Raw genomic sequence first — 16,583 nt, 5'->3', positions numbered from 1 at the left:
ATATAATCAAGGTGTGGAGTGACACATGATGTCTTTGTTTCTCTCTCAGCTGTCGATTCTTTGCCATCTGCCAGGACGTGTCCTGACGGCCCCCCCACATTATCTGGAAAAAGCCATCCCAGCTCCCATTACCATGAAAGGAAACGGTGCTTGTGTGTGCAATGGAAACTCCCTCTGGGCTGCCCGGGGCACACTGCCATCATCCAGCGAGCCCAGCCTCGGCTGCCCGAGCTGCAGGTGATGCCACCCCCTTCAATCCCCTCCTTCCCACACCAAGAGACCGAGAGAGGGACAGCACAGCCCGGCCCGGCCGCTGCAGAGGGGAAGAGGCAGCAACGGGGGCAGCCGGGCGAAGGGAAGGACAAGAGGAGTGACTCTGCATCGTCCCTCTCCAGGCTCCAAACTGCAGCAGTGAGGTCAGATACTGCCGTGCCACTGGGACCCTCCAGCTGCCCCACTGGCAGCCCCATATCAGGGCCACTCTGAGCTACTGATGAGCTCCCAGCTCCTCTCCTCTCCTCTCCTCTCCTCTCCTCTCCTCTCCTCTCCTCTCCTCTCCTCTCCTCTCCTCTCCTCTCCTCTCCTCTCCAGAATGTGGAACAGCGTGATGTTCCTCCATTTGGCCCAGCTCCTGAGTGGTTTGCAGAGCAGCAGGTGAGGTCCCAGCCCTGTGTCATTGATGCTCCATGAGCCACCTCCACCGGTGAGGGCCATGCCGGGGCACAGACCTGCTCTCCAGCAGGGCCCCTCTCTGTGCCTGGTTTGGCACAGAGTGTGCCAAGGAGATCCCTCACGGAGTGATTGCCAGGGAATCAGCACTGCTGCCACAGCCAGTCCACAGCTCTGCTGCTCATCCAGGTGGCCAGGCAGCGTGGGGCAATGGGCTCTCTCTGCTGCATTCGGGGATCACGGGCCCATCTGGAATGAGAACTCTTTCCACAGTTGTTGAAGCTCTTCCCCCCAGTCCCACGGCAGTTGTTGGTCCTCATGGCCACCGGGCACTGTGGCAGCCCCATGCACTGCCAGCCCACCCCAGGCTGAGCACGGGCTGCCCATCTCTGCTGGCACATCTTAGCCAGGAGATGCTGAACAAAATGTGATCACCAGTCCAGGCTCCAAAGGCTGGCTCAGCCCTCCTGCCTCTGCCTGGGGCTGAGGGACTCACTCCAGCAAGCTCAGTGCTGAGCAGTTTGGCTCCCTGCAGGCTGTCTCTGGTGACATCCCAGCCCCTCCAGTCCAGCCTGGTGACAGTGTGCAGAGCCAAGAATCCCCCAATCCCTTGTCCAGAGCCCAAGGGACAAGCTGCTCTGACGCTGTGTGGGACCAAGGCTCTCCCTGTGAATCTCCCCCAGCTGCAGACAGAATCACTCTGGCAGGCAGAAGAAGGACAGATGGACACACCTCGGGCTTGTTTTACTCAGACAGAAGAATATCTTTATGTCTGAGCAGAGCCAAAGTCTCAAGCCACAAGGAATTGCTTGAGCTCTATCTCCACGACAAACTCCAACCTTTGGAGTTTCCCACGTTAGCTTTTCAGCATCTGTCTTCCAGGTAGCAGCAGCTCTTGCATTTTCTCATGTCTCATTCTTCTGTGTGGCAATAGACTCACACCCTGTCTGCTCATTCTTCTCCCCTCACTGAGCATGGCACAGCTGGCAGGGAGCCGCATGAACATTCTGCTGACTGTGGGCAACAAACAGCAGCTCCCACACTCATCCTGCACCCACACCGCCCCCAGGGCAAGGTCTCCAGCCAGATGGAAATCCCAGCTTGGGACACCCGTGACGTTGGTGGTGTGGTGAGGCAGGAACCAGCATTGGCCTGGGGACACTTGTGCTCACAGAAGGGAATCGTGATTTAAACCCCACTCTGGGGTGAGGCCAGTCACGCCAAAGGACCCCAGGGAGATGTGACAAACCTGTTGGTGGTGACAGGGACTCCACCAGCCCTATGACTCCTCCACAGGAGCCTCTGCTGGCATTAAGTGCCCTCCTGCCTCCAGGCCTTTTCCTGGCCCCGTGCAGACCCCTCCCAAACCTGATGATCAGGAGAATGGGCAGGAGCAATGGGAACAGCCTCCACAGACTCTGATTTCCAGCCCCCATAGACTGGAATTTCCAGCCCCTACAAACTCTGATTTCTAGCCCCCACAGACTCTGATTTCCAGCCCCCACAGACTGGGATTTCCAGCCCCTACAAACTCTGATTTCCAGCCCCCACAGACTGTGATTTCCAGCCCCCACAGACTGATTTCCAGCCCCCACAGACTCTGATTTCTGGCTCCCACAGACTGTGATTTCCAGCCCCCACAGACTCTGATTTCCAGCCCCCACAGACTCTGATTTCTGGCTCCCACAGACTGTGATTTCCAGCCCCCACAGACTCTGATTTCCAGCCCCCACAGACTGATTTCCAGCCCCCACAGACTCTGATTTCCAGCCCCTACAGACTGTGACTTCCAGCTGCCCCCAGGGAAGTCCCTCTCCTCGCTGGGACCCCAGCTCTGGTCTCAGTCCCCTCTGGAAGAGGACTGTGGCCTGGCTCCCCGGGTAGGACGTGTGTTCTGGATCCCTCCTGCCCTCCCTCTCCCTTGCTGCTCGAGGGCTGATGGTTGTGGCAGGTGTTGCTTGTTGCCTTGGTGCAGCAGGACCTTGTCACCTAGTGCACTTGAGGGGACATTGGGGCCATGCTCCCAGGAGGCCACCCGAGCTGCTGGGAGGGGAAGGGCTGCCCAGCCCTTGTGCTCAGGAGATGTACCCCAGAGCAGTCCCTGTAACCAGGCTGTGCTGTCACTTCCCACACGATGGTAATGACTTGGCTGCTTATTAATCTGTACTTGGCAGGGAGTTTTATGAAGTCATTAACAGGACTGAAACAGTCAGTGCCTACCAGAGGCCCCTGGCAATGAACCTGCCCCATCCCTCCCTGGCTCCCCCCACGGAGCTGAGCCCCCACCCACAGCCCTGCTAAAGCCCCTCTCGGGACCCCGCTCCCGCTCCCTCGCCATGCTCCGGCACTCCTGGCCAAGGGCTGCTGCTCCACCCTGGAGCTCTAATGACACTAATGATTTTCTGAACACGAGTTGGGAGTGCAGAGCCAAGGCCCATCAGTCTGGCAGGAGGCAATGGCTTGCCTGGGCCTGGCACACGCTGGCTCTCGCCCGGAGCGCGGCGGATTCTCCGATGCGTAACAGTAATTACACGCTGCAGCTCCGCAAGGGATTCGCCTCTGTTATTATTCTGTTAATCCAAACCCCTGGCTCAGCCCCGTGCTGCGGGACCAGCGGGTGCTTGGGATAAACTCCGTGCCCTGCTCAGTGCGTGGATGTGGCTCTGCACCTCCAGGGCTGGGCTGAGACTCCTGGGCAGAACCGAATGCTGGGAGCCCCGGTGGTGCCAGTGGTCCTGGTGGCCCTTGTGCCCCACTGATCCCGGTGGTGCCAATGGTCCCAGTGGCTCTTGTGCCCCACTGATCCCAGTGGTGCCAGTGGTCCCGATGGTCCTTGTGTCCCACTGATCCCGGTGGTGCCAATGATCCCGGTGGCCCTTGTGTCCCACTGATCCCAGTGGTGCCAGTGGTCCCGATGGTCCTTGTGTCCCACTGATCCCAGTGGTGCCAATGGTCCCAGGGGCCCTCGTGCCCCAGTGTCCCACTGATCTCGGTGGTGCTGATGGTCCCAATGGTCCTTGTGTCCCACTGATCCCAGTGGTGCCAATGGTCCCAGAAGTTCCCATGCCCCTGTGTCTTGGTGGCCCTGGTGTCCTGACGGTTCTGGTGGTACCTACAGTCCCAGGGGTTCCCATGTCCTGGTGGCTCAGTAGTCCCGGTGTTCCGGTGGTGCTGGCTGTCCCAATGCCCCAATGATGCTGGTGCCCCTCACCCCACAGGAGCCCCGGGTGTGGTCAGACTGCAGCTGGGCATCTGGGCTGGGACCTGCCCCGGGGAACGGTGCTGGGATCCCGCTCTGGGCTGTGGACCGGGCAGAGGGACCCGGTGGGAGCCCTGGGGAGTGGGGGGGTCCGAGGGAACCCGGTGAGACGGGGGGACCGGATCCGAGGGTCCCAGAGGTACCCAGTGGGACAGGCTGGGATCGCGGGTACCCTGTGGGAGCGGGAGGACTGGGGGATACCCCGTGGGGCCGGGCGGATCCGGGGCTCCCGGTGGGAGCGGCCGGGACAGCAACAGAGAGCGCGGGCAGCGCCGGGCCCGCCCGGGGGCGCGATCGCTGCGCACGGGCGCCCCCTGCTGGCACCGGCCGGCGCGGCGGGACCGGGACCGGGACCGGAACGGGAACGGGAACGGGAACGGGGATGGGAACGGGAAAGGGGATGGGAACGGGAACGGGAACGGGGATTGGAACGGGAAAGGGGATGGGAATGGGAACGGGGACGGGAACAGGGATGGGGATGGGAATGGGAACGGGGACGGGGACGGGAACGGGAACGGGGACGGGAACAGGGATGGGAATGGGGCGGGAGTGTGGGGCAGTTCTGGGGTGCTCAGGGGGGTAGCAATGCGTGCAGGGGTGTGCGGGGGGTACTGCGGCGTGCAGGGGTGTGCGCAGGTGCCCTGTGGGCAGCCGATCCCCGCCCGCATCCTGCCCGCGCTGCCCCCGCGCCCCAGCAGCTCCTCAGCCCCCGGTGCCGGTGCCGCAGAGCCGGGCCCGCGGTCGGAGCCGCCGCACGGCCGGGGCGGGGGCTGAGCCAGCGCCTGAGGAGCGTGAGCAGGGGTGTGAGGCGAGCACGCTCGTGTGTTCGCCTGGCGTGCGCAGTTCTGACACGCTCCCGAGGCTGCTCCGCACTCCCAGGCTACGGGGACAGCCCCTGTGGCATCGGGGAACGCGGGCCTTGGCAGTGCGGACTCTGCTCTGCTCCAGCCCCGTGACCGGCCCCCAGGAGCACAGCACAGGGGTGAGGGCATGGCATGAGGGAACTGTGCAAGGCTCCTTCCCGAGTGATTCCCCTGGGGAGGCCCCCAGCAGGCTCACCCCGAGCCCCTGGCTCCGAGATGCCACTGAGCACTGCTCCAGCTCCTGCTGCTGCTCCAGCTCCTGCTCCAGCTGCCTGGCTCCCCTGAGATGGGTCAGACCCTGTCAGCCCTGTGCAATGGTCCTCAGTTTTGACAGCCCCATGAGCCCAGACCCTTCAGAATCTACTGGCCCACAGCTGCCAGGAATATGTCCACTGGCCCAGTGACGATGTCCCGGGATGATGCCAGTGGAATTGGAACTGGGCAGGGTGAGGGACACCAGGGGCACAGACCAGACCAGCAGTGCCCTGCGTGCTCAGACCCCTCACAGAGCCAAGGAGGCACCACCTTTCTCCTGGGTCTGCTGACACCCTGGGGCTGGGACACGGCTGGGAGGAAGGCAAGGCTGTGTCCCCTGGCAGGGAGCAGTGTCTGGCCATTCAGTCACCCCAAAGCATGTCCAGGCTCAACATGGGGTCCCACACCAGCGTGAGCCCAGTGCTGTGCACCCACCCAGCAGCTCGCTGCCCCCGCGGTCCCCGTGAGTCACGGATGCATTCCTGGGGCAGGAGGGGACATGTGTGCTGCAGGGACAGGCCGGGTGCGTCATCCCCTGCTCCCATGCCCCGGGCCGGGGCGGCCCAGCTCCAAGCTGAAACTTGTCTGACAGTAATTACAGGGGAGATGAGGACTTCAGAGGATTTACATTCCTTTTGGGCCACACCTGGGAAAGAACTTTCACCATCAGCCAGTTCCTGAGAAATAACTTTCCACCTGCGTGGCCCAGCCACAGCCCTGCCCAGGGAGCCCAGTGGGACTGGGGGGCTCCTGCCAGCCCCATTTTGGCTTTGTCTCTCTGCAGAGAGCCCCCAGACCCCCTCCTGTCCCCAGAGCTCCTGCAGGCCGGGGTGCTAGTGCCTTCTTTCCCTGTGGGGTCGGTGCAGCTCAGCGCCCAGCATGGCTGGTGACCACCCTTCCCTGGGGGCCAGAGCGGGTGGCTGTGGGGACTGGAAGCTGGGGGGGAGGGGGGATTGCACCAGTGTCCCCAAGAGATTGGAGCCACATGGGTGGCCAGTCAGGCCCTTCAACTGGAGCTTGTCAGGAGGCCCTTCACCTTTGCTTTGGCCAAGGACAGCTCCCCAGTGATTGCCTGGGACCCAGGGCTTTGACCCAGGGCATTGTGAGGAACTGGGGGACTCGGGGGGCACATGAGACTCACTGGGTGAGGAGCCATATCTGCTCAGGGCATTTCTGTCACCCCCAGCCAACACACAGCCTTCCCAAATTACGGACAAGGCTGGACCCACTGAGCCCCTTGGACAGGTTCTGTTCATCCCAGCTGCTTACCCAGTTGGGAAAGACCTGAGATCCCCCTGTTCCTGAGCCTCTCCCTGTGTGGAGAGACACAGGCAGCCAGCTCCTGAACCAGCTTTGCCTCCTCCTCCAGCCCCCCCTGCTCCCCACCCTGTGCTGGTGGCCCCCCTGTGGGACCACGGGGAGGCTGGAACTGCTCTCCTGCTGCTGGCCCTGACCCAGCTGTGCTGCAGCAGCTGTGGCAGGGCTGTGAGCCCTGTGTCCAGTGCCACGGCTCACTGGCAGCACAGGGACACGGGTGAGCCCAGCCAGGCCAGCGTGGCACTGCCAGCCAGGCAGCAGCCCCTTCATGTCCCGGGCCTGGGAGTCAAGCTCCACGTGCAGGGTGTGAGTCCTGTGGCCAGGGCTGCCCCACATTCGCACCGTGGGTCCCTGCCTGTGTCCCCTCTCCGTGTCCCTCGCACTGCTGGCAGGGCTCTGCCACACCAGCCCCGTGGGGGTTCAGAACATTGTCTTTGCGGTGTCCCGGGGCTCTCAGGTGCAGCCCAGCAAGGGAAGGGGGGCCATTTCAGCCCCCAGCACATCCCAGGAGCTGCTGGGAACTGGCGGCGTCAGCAGAGCACCGAGTCCAAAGTGTTTTGCAAGCAGAAGGGTGCGGGTGGTTTCCTTATTTGGCTCGGCGGCGGCGGAGCGGCTCACCTGGCCGGGCTCACCTGGCCGGGCTCACCTGGCCGAGCTCCCCTGGCCGAGTTCACCTGGCCGGGCTCACCTGGCCGGGCTCACCTGGCCGAGCTCACCTGGCCGAGCTCCCCTGGCCGAGCTCCCCTGGCCGAGTTCACCTGGCCGGGCTCACCTGGATGGGCTCACCTGGCCGAGCTCACCTGGCAGGGCTCACCTGGCCGGGCTCCCCTGGCCGGGCTCACCTGGCCGGGCTCCCCTGGATGGGCTCACCTGGCCGGGCTCCCCTGGCCGGGCTCCCCTGGCCGGGCTCACCTGGCCGAGCTCACCTGGCCGGGCTCACCTGGCCGGGCTCACCTGGCCGAGCTCCCCTGGCCGGGCTCAACTGGCCGGGCTCTCCTGGCCGGGCTCCCCTGGCTGCGGGCAGGGCCTGGCAGCGCCCGCGGGGGCGGCGGCGCTGACGCGGGGATGGGAACGCGGGAGCCGCCTCGCTAATCACAGCCCGGCGCTGGGCGTGGGGACGAGCCGCGGCAGGGACGCGGCCCCGGCAGCCAAAACAACGCCGGTGACACGCCTGCAGCTCAGCACAGCCCCCCCAGCCTGGGGGGCTCCTGCCCTGGGGCTGCGTGCTGGGGCCGCTGGGCAGCCCCTGTTCCCTGAGCCGTGTTCGTTTCCAGCGAGGCTGGCAGGCTCGGGAAGAGCCCCTGAGCAGGGGAGGCCGTGGTGGGGAGTTTATTCCTGCTCCTGGTAAAGGAATGAAGGAAAAAAGAGAAATGCAACCAAAGTCTGCCCTGGAGCAGGGGGACAGCAGGGGAGCCAGGCAGTGCCCACTTCTGATCTGAACCCTACAGGGTTTGAACGCCTGGCCCAGCCTGGCAAGAACCTGCTGTAGGGTTGGGAGGTTCAGGGCCAATATTAGCCACACAGCTTTAGGGCCAATATTAGTCTTGGCACCCCAACCCTGGCCTTCCCTGTGCCCCCAAAATCCAGTTGATCTGCCAGCCCTTCCTGCCCCACGCTGGCTCAGCCGCTGTGGCTCTGCCTCTGGCAGGTGCAGGGCCAAGCCTGTGGCACAAGCACAGCAGAATCTGGAGCAGGCTGAAAGGCTCCATCTTGACCTGGTTTTCCCGGGAAGCTCCATGCCAGGGGGTGTGCAGTGGCTGCCAGGAAGGCCACAAACACAGCAGCTGAGCAGTGCTGTTGCATGGAAATGCCTCTGCTTAGGGGTCCCTGCCATCTCATAACCAGAAGCAGGGGCTGTCACCGAGGGGTTTTACAGCTGCAGCCCCAAGGCTGAGGTTTCCCTGTCCCCCTGCCAGGCTGGCACTTGCTGGTTACAGAGAGAGGGTGACCAGGCAGCTCTGGCATAAACACGCTGCTCCTGCACCTTCGGGGTGCCAGGGGAGCCCCAGGAGTGTGCACGGGCACAGGGGGCCGGGCAGCTGCACAGCAGGGCAGCGAACACCAGCTGTGGCTCTCAAGGACCTTGAGCACCCCAGGGGCTGATGTCCCCTCGAGCGTCCTCTGCCACTGCAACCTGTGCCCTTCCCGGGCCAGCCTGTCCCAGAGCCTGCCCGAGCTTTGGCAACGGGACCACTGGGACCCCGGAGTGCGGCCATCCCACATCCCAGCTCCAGCTGCCGACGTGCCATGGCCGAGTGTTTTGTAAGAGGCAAATCCCTGCGGTGCCAGCATCGTGCCCGGGCCGGGCCGGGCTGGGCTGGGCTGGGCTGGGCTGGGCTGGCAGCGTGGCAAGGAGCGCTGGCCCGCGGCCAGTGTTTGGCCCTCGGGGGGTTGTGTAGGCAGCGATGAGTGTGCCTGGCCGCGGGGCAGGGAAGGGGCCGGGCTGCGGCTGGAGCTGCGTGGGGATGGATGTGCTCACACCCCGCACAGGTTTTGCCTCGTAAGTGAAATACGAACTGCAGTGAGGCGGGTGCTGACCAAGGTGTTTGGCCTGACCTGCCCCTCTGTCTGCTCGAGTCAGCAGAGTGGGGACAGCTCTGCCCTGTGCTCATCATTCCTGCTGCTGTTACCCCAAAAACCTCCTGGCACTTACCCCCCGATCAGCAAGAGCTGGATTCAGCCTGGTGTTACTGCTGTTCTGAGAACCCCGACGAGGGGAGAGAGAATGGTGCGGCCTCCATGTTATCAGAAGGCTAATTAATTACTCTAATACACTCTAATATTCTCTACTACATTGCATTACATCTAAACTGAATCTGCCAAGCACTCAACCCTGCACACACCTGCACAGAATCTCGCGACTGTCTGCCAACAGTCCTGACACGCACAAACGCCATCACTCTGGGTAAACAATCTCCACACTGCATTCTACTTTGGCACAAACACAGGCACAGCAAGTGAGAAGAATTGTTCTTCCTTTCTCTGAGGTTCAGAGAATGTGAAACCCTGAAACGTTCTCGGGAGGAACTGTGCCTTGCTTTTCTCTGTGAAGAGAAATGTGGCAGCACGGTGTCCATCCCCTGTCCCACCAGGGCAGGATGAAACACCTGAGCTGTTTGGCAGCCAGGCTGGTTCCTCCCTTGGCTGGAGCTGTGCACGGGGCAGTGCACAGCAGGCACTGGTTCTCCTGGCCGGGCAGGGGCTGCTCCTCTCATGGCCTCACAGCCCCCAGACACGGAGAGCTGCTCAGAAAGGTTTGTCCCCTCTGGCCTTGCTGTGCCAGCACAGGGGACTCTGCTGTGATCCCCATTGTGCCAGGCAGCGTTGGCAGCACGGGGCGGGTGGGAGGAGGGTCTCCCAGTGCTTCCCAGTGCCTGCAGGTTGTTGCCATTGCTGGGCACCCACCTTGGCAGGAAAGGGCCCAGGGCACCCATCCTGTGTCCAAAGAAGTTGCCAGTGCTGGTGCTGGTGATGAGCTGGCACGTGCCAGGAGCCCAGCTCAGGAGGGCCCTGCCTGGCACACAAGATTCCAGCTAAGGTTCACCCCTTCATGGCCCAAATTCTCTCCCTGGCATGGAGCAGGGAATTCCCTCCAGAGTGGAGGGGACCTGGCTGGCTCAGGCAGAGTGGCAAGATGAAAGCAGGGGGCAGCAGGGCAGGACAGCTGCATTGCCCTGCCCAGATGGATCATGGAATCATGGAATCCCAGAGGGGTTTTGGTTGGAAGGAAAGTTCATCCACTTCCACCCCTTGCCATGGGCAGGGACACCTTCCACTGGATGAGGTTGGTCTAAGCCCCATTCAGCCTGGCCTTGAGCACGTCCAGGGATGGGGCATTGAGAACGGCTGGAGCAGGGCTGGAGCCGTGCAGGGCAGCAGTGGCAGATGAGTTCTGTCTCCAGCCGGACCCCGTGTCCCAGTCTGCTCCTTGGCTGTGCTGACTGACTGGATTTGCTGCAGCAAGGGAGCTGTGGGAGCTGAGCCTGGTACTTTGCCCCTTTCTGTGGCACTGGAGCTGTTCTGTGTCCCATGGCCCAGGTGTGACAAGCCACAGCAAAGCAGGAGGTGCCTGGCATGTGCAAACAGGCTGTGTGGGGCTGACAGCAGAGCTGCTGAGCAGGGATGATCCCTGCTCCCAGCACAGCCCCATGCCGAGGCTCTGAGTCAGCCCTGCCTGTGCCTGGTGCCAGCAGGTCCTGAATCCATCAGGGGAGGGAATGAAAATCCTATCATGGCTGTGCCTGTCCCTCTCCCAGCTGCTCAAGCTGCCCTCCATGCCTGCTCTGGGCCCTTCCACTGCAGAAAACCCCCTGGACCTGCTGCCTGTCCCTAGGCAGGAGCCAGTGCTTCCCAGGGGCTCTGAGGGTGTCTGATGAAGCTGCCCTGAGCTGCTCCCACCCTTCCTGGTCTTTGTGACCCCTGTTCCCGTGCCAGGTTTGCTCCAGGCTGATGCCAAGGCCTCAGCTGAGGGCTGGGGCTTTCAGACCCCAGTGACCCCCACAAGGTGGGTGATTATGTGAGACATTCCTGGGATGAGAGCACGGAGTGATGGCTGCACAGGGCACCGACCCTGGCCCGGGGAATCCCCATGGGTGGAGGAGAGAGCCCATGGGAATGACCCAGGAGCTGGCCGGGGCTGCGGCGGGGGGGAACCCATGGCATCTCCAAGATCCTGGAGAACCTCCCTGAGAGAATTGCCCGGCAGAGGGACAATTGCTCAGTCAGAGTCAGAGCTGAGCCACTCCATCGCTCCCTCACGGTCCCGGCAGCAGCGGCGGCGGGGGCTGAGCCGGCTCCCTGCCCGCTCACCTGCCCCAGGTGCGCTCCTGCTCACCCGCCCCAGCAGCACCGGCGGCTCAGCTCTGCTTGGAGCTCTCCTGGCACCTCGCGGAGAGCAGCGGTGTCACAGGAGGAGGGACGGAGGCTGGGGGCCCTGCCAGGGGGAGCGGCAGCTGAGCAGTGCGAGGGAGGGTGAACAAACACCCTTAAACGCAGCGGTTGTAACACGCCCGGGGCCACGTCGGTGCCCGGACTGGGCTGACGGGGATCGGGATGTGCCCAGGGCCGGCCCTTGCTGTCCCTCTGAATGTGTCACACCACGTCCGGTGCCTCCGTCCCGAGCGCCCCACAGCGAGCATCCCGCAGGCTCTGCGGGTGGGCAGCGGCCGGTTCAGCAACACCCCGGGGGCTGCAGGTCTGGGATGCGAACGCCGGGAACAGTCGTGTAGAGAAAGGGAACGCAGGACTTGCTCAGGGAATCCCTGCACGCCTCTGGCCCTGTGACAGCCGGGATCACCCGCTGCTCTTTCCAGGAGCAGCTCAATCACCAGCGCTGCCCGCACTGATTAATGGCGTCAAATATCCGTCACACATCCAGCTCATCCCGAATCCCCGTCCTGCCGTCACACCGAGGCTGCAGGAAGGATGTTGGAGGAGAAAAGCTGGTTTCTAGGAATGTCCCGACCCGGAGGGCATTGCTGAGCTGCGGGAGAAGCAGTAAAGCCAAACGCCAGCATGATTCCTTCCGTTCTGCTGCACTTCCCAGGTGGGCTGGGGGCGGCACCGAGACCCCCCCCGGCTCAGAGCACAGGGTGAAATGGCCCTGCAGGACCCAGCAAGGACAGAGACCTGCAGTAAGCACGGGCTGTTCGCCCACCAAGAGCCCCAGGAGCCCCAGGGCCGCTGCTGCAGGACCCCCACCCAGTCTGGAGCTGCATCTCCCTGGGTCTCTGGGTCTGTCTGCACACACAGGGGTACCAGGGAGCTGGAGACCCCCGGGACTGGCAGGGACACCGATGCTGGCAAGACCCCGCCTGTAGGAATGTGCCCCTTGTTGATGGAGTGACAAAACTATCCTTTGTCCCCTTAAAAAGGAAATAAGCCCAGAAGTTTCTCTTCTCAATTAGGTGAAAAGACACCTCATAGGACCTTGGGGGACTTCACCTCAAACTTAAGGATGGCCAACTGGACAGAAGCCAAAAAGTCCCCCCTGAGCAATTCCCTAGAAAAAAAAAAGAGAACAAAGGAACTAATGGCTCTTGTGAGGTGTTTGACCAGGAGCAAGGACCTCTTGCACCTGGCTCAGTTTTCCTCTGTAAAGAGTTTTGTTATTTTGCCTTTTATTAAAACATTTTTGTTTCCAACACTGTTTCCAGCACTCCCACAGAAGCCATCCTGCTGATTTTATGCCTTCTAAGGTAGCTGAGCTATCTTGGGTGTGAAATAAATCTCCAAGAGCTTATAGACCTGGCTCAAGGAGACCCATATTTCACCTGCCCTCACCACCAGCACGTTTCCCTGCTGCCAAGGAGCACAATGGTCCCCCAGGAGCAGCTCCAGATGCCTTGCAGTGAGCAGCGACAGCACAGGTGTCACAGGACACAGGCAGCTCTGGGCTCCCTCTGTGTCAGAGCCCAGGACACCCCTCTGGCTGCCCTGGATGGCTCGAGCCCCTGGCAGGGGGCTCAGAGACCTTGGCACAGAGCCCGAGACCCCTGTGCCTTTGATTTTAACCCACGGAGAAAATTACCAACTTTATGTGAAGATTTACAAGCCACGGGAGTTTAAGTAGAAGGATAGTTTGTTTGTCACAGGGTGGAAAATAGAATTTTGGGGGTTTTAGAATGGGGGTTCAGAGGCCAGGATGGAGGGATTTGGGCATGCCTTGTCCTTCATTCTTCTTCTTCTTAGCCTCCATCTTCTGGGTGATGGTGGCACTTTTGGGTTGCTTTAGAGACAGACTGTCTAACATAGGTGATAGGTATTGGAAAATAATTGTAAATTAAGTACACATAGTTTTTAGTATAAAAAGACAGCACCACCCTGAAGGCGGGCAGTGTGCCCCTGACTGACCTGCCGGACAGACCTCAGCAGGCCAGAGAAAGAAAATATTAGATAAGAGAAAATAAACAACCTCGGGAACCACAGCTGAAGAATCCTGACTCCTTCTTCGACTGCCGGGCTGGGAAAAAGAGACTCCCTAACACATCTCGGGGTCATCTTGAGCACAGAGCTCCCTCTGCTCCTCCTGCTGCCCCTGAGCAGCCTCTGGCAGCTCCCCTGGCAGGCCAGGGCCCCGCACCGGGGGACGGGCTGGGCTGAGTGCCGGGCGCCGGGTGCAGGGGCTCCTGCAGGAGAGCGGCATTGCCACCTCGTGGGGAGCCGGGAGCGGCACCGGGCGGCTCGGGAGCAGCACGGAAGGACGGGCAGAGGGAGGAGGGTGCAGGGGCTCAGCCGGAGCCACTCACGACTGCAGGTGCCGGCTCTGGATCCTGCTCACGGCAGAAATCGGGTGTCAGCACTTGCCTGACCTCAGCAGTGATGGGTTCAGCTCTGGTGTCTGACACACGCTCGCCTCTTTTGGGGGCCCAGGGGTGAGGACACGATCAGGATGTGCCGTGTGGGCTGTGCAAACCAGAAGTGACACTGATGAATGGATTCTCTGGCGTGTCCTGGCTCAGCAGCAGGGCCAGTCTGCCCAGTGCTGAGGGTACCGCTGGCTCTGCTCGGGTGGCTGCTGCTGAAAATGAAGAGCAGCCCTTCGGCTGCAGTGAGGACCTGGGAATGCCTCCAGCAGAAAGATGGAGTGCAAACCTCTAATTGCTTCTCCTGTCTGGCTACTCCACCGTGCGGCTGCTAGAGACAGCTCCTTCTCTGGGAGAGGGGGAAAATCTGATCAGAAAAAGGGGAAAATCTCATCACCACCACCTGCTTGTTCATGGTGGCCATGGAGCAAATTCATGTTCTTAGGAAAATTTCAGCCAGCTCTCCGGCTGATCTGTGCCACACAGAAGAGACAGATGCTTCAGAAACACCAGAGACACAAACACAGCAACGCAAACAATTCCCTCTGCCCGGTGCGAGAGAAATCATTCGCCTTCATCTTAAATGAAACCCCCAAGGATGATGCAACATCCGACCCACGTGGCTCTGCCAGAGCCGCAGATGGCAGCACACCCAGCTGCCAATAACCTGTCAAACCCACGCCGTGCCTCAGAGATGGCTCCGAAGCAGGGCAGGAACACCCACACGGGCAGCTGGGGCTGCAGGGATCCAAAGGGAGCTGCAGATCCTCTGCCCAGCACACCCAGGCCTCCTTGGGGTGGTATTCCTGCTCCATGAGCAGCTCTGACCAGCTCCCAGAGGAGAGCTCAGGCTCTGGCTGGATCCAGGTGCCTTTTGACCCCATTAATTGTCAATAATAATAACTGTCATACGTGTGTCGTGCCTCAGAGATGGCTCCGAAGCAGGGCAGGAACACCCACACGGGCAGCTGGGGCTGCAGGGATCCAAAGGGAGCTGCAGATCCTCTGCCCAGCACACCCAGGCCTCCCTGGGGTGGTATTCCTGCTCCATGAGCAGCTCTGACCAGCTCCCAGAGGAGAGCCCAGGCTCTGGCTGGATCCAGGTGCCTTTTGACCCCGTGAATTGTCAGAGATTTGCTGTTCCTCGTTTCTGGAGTCTCGGGGGATTTCCAGTGCCTGTGCCATGTCCCTGAGCGGGATGGGGTGTTCCTGTGGCAGCAGCCCCCGTGCTGGCTGAGCCGTGGCAGGGACAGACCCTCCGGGCTGGGGGTTTGGGGGGTTTATCCCCTGGGAAAGCCACGGAAGGGCCGTGTTCAGCAGCTCGGTGCCAGCCCCGCGAGCCAGGCCGCAGGCCCTAAACCAGGATAGGGAACAGGATTAAAGCTGAGATCCCAGCTCCCAGTGACCCTGGTTTGGGCTCACTGCCCTCCTGAGCCGCCTCCCAAGAACACCTGTGTCACTGCACAAGGACAGGGACTGCCCCTTCCCATGACCATGACTGGGCTTCCTGGGATGTGCTGAGCCCCGGGAGCCAGCTCAGGACAGCAGCGGAAGGAGCTGAGCTCACCCTGCCCAGGCTGAGCTGGGGTGCAGGGCGTGCCAGGGCATCGATTGCACTCGTTTAGAGAATAATCCTCCTTTCCTGTCGGTTCTGGCCCGCTCCAGAGCTGTGTGAGAGCAGCCTGGCAGCCTGACCCTCCCCTCTGCCAGCTGCAGGTGCCAGCAGGGCACAGCTGGTGACAAACCCCAGGAACAAATGTGGGGGTCCCAGGCCCAGCTGGTTTCTCTGGCTCTGGACTGGAGGCACTGGAGACAGTAATTCGTGTTTGGACTCCGGAGGTTTTATTTCTTATCAGTAAAACAGCCTGACTGCTGTGAGTTGGGCAGCGAGGCACAAAATGGGCAGCAGTCTCTGCTTCCAAGGGCTTTAAAGACTAAACTATCCAATTAAGAGCTGACACCTCGATTATTTCCCTTTTAACCCAGTAACTGACCCCAATGTGGACTTTTCTGCCCAGTTACAAAATGCCACCCAAACCCAAGAAGAAGGAAGGAGAAGCATGAAGAAGCAGCCCAGGATGGCACCCTGTGCCCTCCATCTTGCTGCCATCCCCAACACACTAAGAACCCCAAACCCTCCATTTCTCACCAAGACACCCCTGCACTGCTCTCTGTAACCTATTTCACATTTTTTTGGATTCTAGGAAGTCTAGGAAGCTTTCTCCACGAATGAGGGTCAGAGTCAGTGCTCCCCGGGGGGGAGCAGACAGAGGAACGTTCCCGGTGCCCGCAAAGCCACAGGGGAGCTCAGAGCCTTCCCAGGCTGCAGCTCCAGCACCAGGGACCCACAATCGCTCCCTGCCCGGAGCACAGGGGGTGACCAGGCTGTGCCAGGCTCAGCGAGGCCAGCCCGGGCCAGGAGGGCCACCCTGGGCCAGGCACAGCCGTGTCACCCCAGGCTGGGGCACGGGATCTGCGTGCTCCCGACACCGGGCTGTGAAAACGCCAGAATTTCAAATGTAATAGTAATGAAATGGTTATAAAAACAGCAATATGGTTAGAGTAATAAAAATTTGGACAATTAGGATTTAGGATGATACGAGACAATAAGAACAAAGAGTTATGGACTGTCTGGGTAACTTTTCTGGGCAAAGTAAGGCCGAAAAAGGACCCAGGTTTATAGAGGATTAACCCTTAAAAGCAACAGCCTGTTGCAAATTCACACACCTCATCCATGAGGCATAAATTCCATTCAAACAAAGGATTCGGTCTGGTCAGTGCCAGCTTCTTCCTCTGAATCCTGAGGGCGTCTTCAGGGCTGAGCGAGGTGGGAAGAACTCGATAAGAGAGCGATAAATTCTCTTTCTCTGCAAGACTGAGGTGTCCTGTGGCTGCTGCCTCGGTGCGAGTCCTCTC

This window comes from Motacilla alba, chromosome 27 (genome assembly GCF_015832195.1).
Source record: "Motacilla alba alba isolate MOTALB_02 chromosome 27, Motacilla_alba_V1.0_pri, whole genome shotgun sequence".
In the NCBI taxonomy this organism is placed as follows: Eukaryota; Metazoa; Chordata; class Aves; order Passeriformes; family Motacillidae; genus Motacilla; species Motacilla alba.
The sequence above is the reverse complement of the archived record's forward strand: the minus strand, read 5'-3'. Positions refer to the sequence as shown.